The sequence below is a fragment of the Peromyscus californicus genome, unplaced genomic scaffold (assembly GCF_007827085.1).
Source record: "Peromyscus californicus insignis strain IS unplaced genomic scaffold, ASM782708v3 Scaffold_5__1_contigs__length_169319896, whole genome shotgun sequence".
NCBI classification, from domain to species: Eukaryota; Metazoa; Chordata; class Mammalia; order Rodentia; family Cricetidae; genus Peromyscus; species Peromyscus californicus.
In genome coordinates this window covers 89,119,354-89,127,447 of record NW_026294573.1, presented here as the reverse complement: position 1 = coordinate 89,127,447, position 8,094 = coordinate 89,119,354, and the positions used below count along the sequence as shown (strand labels likewise).

General features: G+C 40.7%; 1 long non-coding RNA gene across 1 annotated transcript in view; it reads left to right on the top strand.

Annotated features, from left to right (window-relative positions):
- The first annotated feature begins 1,240 nt into the window (after window positions 1-1,240).
- The window catches only part of LOC128097702 (uncharacterized), a 33,342-nt gene continuing 26,488 nt past the window's right edge, over window positions 1,241-8,094 (top strand). The window contains exon 1 of the long non-coding RNA XR_008213945.1: window positions 1,241-1,529. This is a non-coding gene — a long non-coding RNA (uncharacterized LOC128097702). The remainder of the gene's footprint in view (window positions 1,530-8,094) is intronic.

Below are 8,094 nucleotides of genomic sequence, written 5' to 3'. Positions count from 1 at the left end.
CCTCTTGTACATGCTCTTCAATTCCCAGATCAGCAAGTCTGTCATTTTCTATTATTAATTTTCTCCTTTTCCACAGCTTCCTACCATGGGAGTCTTAGGGTTGTGAGAGGCGTGGTAGATGACAACCTCACACATCCATCGCCATGGTTCTATTGAAATGAAACAGTGTAAAACTAACTGACGTGATTTTTTTTTCCCACTGAAAACTGCCTTGAAAAAAAAAGTGCAGGAGCTGTGATTATTTAGATAATAGTAACAATAAGTTGAGCGACATTTCAATTATAGATTCACTATAAATTCTCTAAATTTATGTGTGGTATATGTATGTACATATTTGTGTGTGTCCGCATGAGTGTGTACATGTGTGTGCAGGCATGTGGAGGCCACGGACCTCTTATTAGAACTCATCAATTCAGTTGGACTGGTTGGCCATTAGCCCCAGCAATCACTCAGTCCCCACCTCTCCAGCACTGGGATTATAAGGGGGGCTGCCGTGCCCAGAGTTTGACATGGGGATCAGAGAATCCAGACCTGAGTAAACCATTTCCCCAACCCCAACTCTTAAAACTTTCAAGCTAAGTCTTAATAACAATGTGATTGGTCTTGCAATAAGATTTGAAAATAATTATTTATAGCCAAAATGATCTTGGAACCTTCCTATCATCTCCAGTAAAAAAGAGCAAGCATCATTCCATTCCTGGTGAACATCTCCACCATCTTTGAACTTTTAAAATTATTCCACTGCTTATTTCATGATTTCAGAAGGTAAATTCATGCAAATGATTTTCTAACTTGTCATGCTTGTATGTATATGCCTTAAAAATTAAGGGATTCTTTTGAACAGACTCAGTCATTTTATAAAATATAGCCTCTTATACACAGGAGACCGGCAGAAAGTTAACAGTAAGTTGTAGGCCGCAGCTGGTAAAGAAATAGGCCCAAATCTCTTCAGAGTTCAGAATTATAGGTTTGAATTCTCATCCTGAGCTGTTTTCCCCGTGCCAGGTTAGTAATTCTGTGTCTGGCGCTGCGGTTCAGTCGTAAAAACAATGAAACGCCAGCAGGTTGGGCTTGTGAGAGCGGAAAGCAGAGCGGAGGGAGGAGGGTGTGACTTCAGCATCTGAAACTCAGCTTCAGAAAGAAAAACAGCGGAGACATGATGTCATCCTGGAGAAGGTAGCCGCACTGTAGAGCTGGCTTTTTCCCCCCCTGAGCTGGCCTGACCTGAGGTTTTTTTTTTTTTTTTAACAAAATCCAGATGGAGAGAAGGGAGAAATATATGTATATATTCCAAGACTGAAACAAAAGACTTCAAGCAGTGACTTTTTCACTCATGAATTTACCATGCTTGGATTTAATGCAGACCCAGTAGAGCCCCTCATTCTCCCCCCTCCTGCCTCCTTAGAGCAGACCTTTTCACCCCCCTCTGGATCTGCAGGAGGCACCAGGTCTGGTTACTCTCCTGACCGCTAACTGAAGGCGGCTCTTTAAATCCTACTGATGGGAAAGTCATCAGCTCCAAAACTCAGGTTTGATTTTACTGGTTTGGATTCTGTATTGTTTTCAGTTTTTAACTTCCTGGAAATTGGGATAGTTGATAAATGAAACTTTGAAGCTTAACTGGAAAAGGTCTGGGTTGGTTTTTTTTTTTTTTTTTTTTTTTTTTTTTGCTGGGGGGGGGTGTTTTGTTTTGATGTGTGTGTGTGTGTGTGTGTGTGTGTGTGTGTGTGTGTGTGTGTGTGTGTGTGTGTGGTGTTGCTGTTGCTGAATTGTCTGTTTTTACTTGATTGGCTGGTTGGTTTCCTATTTCTATATTTTCCATACCAGAACATAAAATAATGTATTCACTGTCATCTTTGGTTTAGAATATACGCAATACTGCAATTCCAGTGATGGAGACTAATGAGGCAGAGGGATTTTATTTGCATTGTTTTGCTTTCTCTTGTCTTCATTTTAAAGAAGTCTTGGCTTTAGGGGAGACCTAGAAAGAAAGCCCCCACGGAACTGAACTGTGTTCTGTGAGAATTCATGTGAGTGGTATAGAGCCAATTCCACTGGTCCCTTCCCACAGGGGAGAAAGGTTCCCCCACACTGAAGTCTCACAGGGAGGAGCTCACTGGCCTGTGTAAGCACCCAGAATCTCCAAATAGGAAAGACAGAGTGCACAGCCTCTGTTCCTGAAGATCAGGGGCTGAGGCATCTGCCCTGAGCAAGAGAAGGCAGGAGAAAAAGATAAGAATGATATGAAAGGGTAACACGTGAGATGGGATGGGAGACACTTCATCTTTGGTAGGTGCCACAGTCTCAAGATCAGCCCACATTTGAAAGGAAATGGAGAGACCGGAAGCCCTGTAAACTGAGCCACCCTGGAGTCCTGAAGCCACCTACGTGTCCTGAAGAACTCTGGCCAGGCCCAGCCAAGAATTCCCACAGCGCTGACAGGAGCCCAACCCCTCAAGAGTATTTCTCAACAGCAGACAGACAGACAGACACCCATGGCTGAGCAAGGCCACCCATAGGATGGCAGCAGCATGCAGCAGCAACCAAGACAAAAGCACCAACGGACTGCTCTGCCTGCTGGTCCCCCTTCTCCACCTGGCTCTGGGAACTAAGGCTGACACCCTCTGGACTGAGTATGCCCCTGTGTTCAGAGAAAGTCCACTGAAAGCTAAGTCACTTGTCAATCTCTGTGTTCCCAGTCACTGGAGCCACCCATTTGCCTATCAATCTGAGGACTTTTTATAGATCAGGCATCACAGGGAGGAAAAAAAAAAAACCTTAAGTGTGATGATATATTGTGTACCCTAACAAAATTTGCCTGAAGATCAGAGAGACAAAGGAACAAGCCACTGCCATGTCTCACCTCTAGGACTCCTCAGCCTGAAAAGTTCCTGTCTCCTCACACCATATATACCTTTCTCCACCCAGCCATCACTTCCTTCTTAGTGCTGGGATTAAAGGTGTGTACTACCACTGTCTGGCTCTGTTTCTCTCCTAGACTAAATCAATCTCATGTAGTTCAGGGTGGCTTTGAACTCACAGAGATCCAGATGGATCTCTGCCTCCCAAGTGCTAGGATTAAAAGTGTGTGCCACCACTGTCTGACCTCTGTATTTAATCTAGTGGCTTGTTCTGTTCTCTGATCTTCAGGCAAATTTTATTAGGGTACACAATATATCACCACACTCAAGTATTTTCAATAACCAATGAAAAGCTGTGATTATTTAAAAAAAGCAGAATCATGGGGTAGAGGCTTAAAAAAATTATCTAGAGACTCAGAGCTCATCAAGTAGGGAATTAAAGATGCAAACCCAGGTCAGACCAACTTGAAAACTCAGCTTCTTTTCACATTATGTTGACTGCCTTAGACAAGACAGGAAATGTCATGGGAATACACTGTTGGGTCAAGTTAGTCAGAACTATTAATATTAATACAATACTGTCATCCCCAGGACTGTTTTCTATCTAGATTAGACAATATAATCTATGTTTAAAATATACAAAGGAAATATCGCTGAACAGAGATCTGGTCATTGATTCCAGGGACTCATAAGCCCCCAAATTTTCTTGGGTTCTCCAAAGAATACCTTGATTGTGGTTGCTCTGTAAAGAAGCTAGGAGAATGTGTCTCTCAGAGTTTATTTCTGTGTGTAAGTGAGGAAAGGTAGAGGGACTTGTTACTAAAGCCCTCTAATAAAGAGTTGGGGGAGCCATTCTAGAACATTCTGGACACTACTCCTTAAAGCAAAGGAGAACTCACACCATCACTTTCGTCTTGCAATGTTTATATTTTTAGTGTAAAATATGACACAGTTTTGTATGTACTAAGGATTATAAGTAAGAACACACACACCATTTGTTTCATAGTCTCCTGCAGTGGCAGGAACTGTTTCAGTTCAAATGGCTGTACCTCCAGCCATTACTATTAGGGACAGTGCCACACACAGGAACAGTTTTCTGCCGTTCCTCATCTGTTCAGCATTACATCCTGAGTTTCCCCCCAGCTATCAAGGCAAGCTACAAAAGTCTTGGATAAGGGCAGATTTATAAAGGATGAAATGAATACAAGGCACTCACAAATACAGAACAAAGCTGTGCCTCTGCCTCTTCATCCACCAGGGAGAGATGGGGAAGGTCTGGACAAGGTCACTGAGCCATGGCATCAGGAAGCCTTCCACAGTCCAAGGGGCAGTGGGACCCTTCCCCATGGATTCTTAAAGGAGCATGTATCTTCAGAGAAGGCCACAATCATTGGGCCAACCCGCTCCAATCCATTGGTCATGAGACCAAATGGCAGAATTCCCACAAATATTTCCTCCTTTTTGTCTAAAATAAATAGGAAGCTTCTAATCCCAACATAATAAAAACTATATACAAAAATAATAATTATGAAGTATTGTCCAGAGAAAGAAAAGGTAATAATCTTAACAAGGAATGAAACTACATACAATAAGAACAATTATCAAGAAAGAAATACGCTGGGCAGTGGTGGCGCACGCCTTTAATCCCAGTACTCTGGAGGCAGAGGCAGGCGGATCTCTGTGAGTTCGAGGCCAGCCTGGACTACAGATGGAGTTCCAAGTTCCAGGAAATGTGCAAAACTACAGAGAGAAACCCTGTCTCAAAAAAAAGAAAGAAAGAAAGAAATACATCCTAGATGTCCAGACCATCCACAGGTGATAGGCAATTTTTATAGAGATTACTCCAATAGCTGTTCTTCCTGAAGAATCTGAGTTTTGTACCTAATATGTCCTTAGTGAAGATTTGGGAGGATTGTAACTGTAAATATCTAGTCTTCAACCCCATCAAAGACCTGAGAAGAAAAATAATATTGCCTGAGTAAGCGTGAAGTGCAAGCAAGTGACTTCCAAAAAAAATGCAAGGAATGACAGAAACAGTTGGCTGCCTGGACAATTACCCAAGCTTTCTCTGTAAAGTTGGGACATCCAACTTGGGCTTACAGGCCTAGAATATCTGACAGACTTTTTTCAGAAGCAGGAGAATTTGAGGGACTGTCCTACCCTGTCTTGGCAAAGCTCAGCAGTTGCTTTTCTTTGTGTCCTGTTTGTTCAGATTGGACAGCATACTTACTGTCAGCAGTTGAGGCAAGGGCAGTGTCTTGCCCAATAGACTAGTTTTGCCAAGAAGAAAACAAACTCCATATGGAGTGTCTTCGGTCCCCATCATCTTCTCAGGAATAGATCAGTGCTGCCAGGAGCAGACGTGTCTCATGTCAAAAGAATTCTAGGTTATTAAAATATTTTAAATGTCATATTCTGTAGGTTTTGAAGTGTTTGAAGATTACCTATCTATTTGGAGTATATCTCTGCACACCTAGAAAACCTAACTAACATGACTATAAGTTTGACAAACATAGGTGACTATTAACATGTAATTCTTATTAACTTATGTAGTTTAAGGGCTAAAGCTTCACATTATAAAAATAAACAAGCTATAGAGGTAATACCTTATGCAAAAATAGAAACAGATGTACAATATGAAGACAATAATCTTGAAATTGTGACAATATACAAAAATATCTTAACCAGAGATAGAAATGTATAATGCAGCATGACAAAATAGCTTTAATTTGCATCAGTATACAAAAATATCCATTCTAAGATAACATCTTCCTTCTTCATTAAAATCCCTGTAGTGGAATGCATAGAGGGTAATATAACCAGAATGAAATCAAGCTCTGGATCCAAACGATCCACACAACACCTAGTCATTACCAATTTCCACAATGTGCCAAGGTTGTTAATTGGGTATGGCCCACCAGAAATTCTAACCCCTAAAGGGCTCACCTGCTAACTATCCTAGAAGAAACAGTAACCACAGCCACCATCCAAGATTAGGGTGTGTTGGAGAGGCAGCAGAAAACCCAAAGCATTATATCAAAAGCCATGAGGCAACTAACAAAAAATATCTGAAGACATCTATCCCAAATACTAGACGATAAAGGTTAAACTAATTGGGAATTTAGAGATAGGATGAGATAATGAGAAGTGGGGAGGTTTTCATGAACAGGGTGATTAAGTAATTTATCCTTCAATTGAGACACTTGATAAATTATTTTAGAACAACAGTATATAAATGGGGGAATTCCCAGGGCAAGTGAGATAAATAATTGCCTTATTTATATATCATAGGCAATCAAGAAAACCCAAAAGCACAGCTCCCGTGAGTCTGCAAACGTCTTGGGTATTATTGCATTGTCAAGCATTTTGTCAATGCCCACCCTAATGGTGGTGTCATGGATCCTGTTCTTATTCTGTTGCTGATGAATATGCTGCTGAAGACTGAGTGATATGATGTCTCAGTGTGGTTTAAACAGGAGAAAGAAAGAAAGAAAGAAAGAAAGAAAGAAAGAAAGAAAGAAAGAAAGAAAGAAAGAAAGAAAGAAAGAAAGAAAGAAAGGAAGGAAGGAAGGAAGGAAGGAAGGAAGGAAGAAAGAAAGAAAGAAAGAAAGAAAGAAAGAAAGAAAGAAAGAAAGAAAGAAAGAAAGAAAGAAAGAAACAAGAATAGTTCAGCAGGACCTGGGAAGCAAAGACTAGAGAGCTCCTTAAGATGATGATGCACACGTCTCCACTAATTACTCAGTGCCGTCAGTGATGACTGTAAGCTAGGCAAGAAAAACTAATTATATAATACACTGAAAGTTCCAGTACTTCCCCCCTCAGTCCCTGTATTCACCATGACTCACGGACTTCACTGTGTCAGTTTTCCAGTCTCTGCTGAAAAGACTTGGTAGAATAGATGAATGAGGGATAGTGAGAAATGATCTTGCTGGCTTTGCATGGGCAAAGGCACCATGAGTCCAGTTGACTCCCCCACAATGTTACAGGGGTCTAGGGTGCACATTTTCACATGCTGGCATTAGCCAGTAACATGTCTGAGACAGAGAGACAGACCATTGCTTTGATATAGACGGACATCCCAGACCTGCATAGGTTAGTGTGCACAGCCTCTAGCTCAAGAGCAATACCCAGAAGAACCTCCCACGACTTCAACATTCTAAGCTACCTTAGTAAAATCTGTTTCAACCAGTCAGGATCCATCTCAGTTGTATACAACTACATATGCTAGCTGATAAAACCATTTAGAGATTGCTTGCCATTTGCCCTTCATCCCCCCCCCAATTCTTCATATGATTTAATGGATGTGTAAATCTCTGACATCTACATTAAACCCTATGGACAGAACATGTAGAGTTGTTGTATGTTTGCTGTATTGCTTTGATTATCCTTTCTATCTAGAAAAAGGCTTGAAATTCTTGTTCAACTTTTGTAGGTATTGGGGGGATAGGATAGCCAGAGTAGTCACAGAAGGTTATCTCCAATCTGTAACATTCTGTTTTTAGTAAAGAGAATGCACTGTTATCTATGCAACAAAAATGCATGTAGATGGACAATGGTAAAGCTGTAGCCAGAGTACAGACCTAGCACTCATGCATTCAGTTAATGCTTACTGGGAGAATGCTGAAATGATTATTTCAATGCTTTCACACTACTGTTTTATAGACAATGTAGATAAGACTGGAACAGTGTATGTAACTCTGCTTTTTATGTGTATTCTGATGATACATGAATTTAGTACATTGATTTTTTTTTTAACAATTTACACAGAGTTACAACAGTTTTATCAGTTTTCATATCAGATCTGTTGCTTAGGCATACCAGGTTAAATATTTATAACATAGAAGTTACTCTCCCCGTGTGTGTGTGTGTGTACACATTTCTATGTGTCTGTGTATGTATACATACATATACATGTGTTTATATATATATGGAACAGATATGCCTAAAGAACTAATCTCTGCCTTTTGCACACTTGAGAGAATCTGGATAAAAGGAAATTGTTCCAGATAGCTATAGAAGCTATCTGGGAATTTCCCTAAGTCTTGAAGTTTTATGAACATTTAAGCACATTTGATAATTCAGGTGGAATCAGTTTCACACACAAACTGTTTTCACCCAAAAAAAGTTTCCAGTTCAATGCAATTATCACTGTACACTCTGTCACTGTGTAAGAGACGCCATCCCCGTTACTAGGTCAGGACTGTCTGGCAAACACTGAGGCAGTGTGACACAG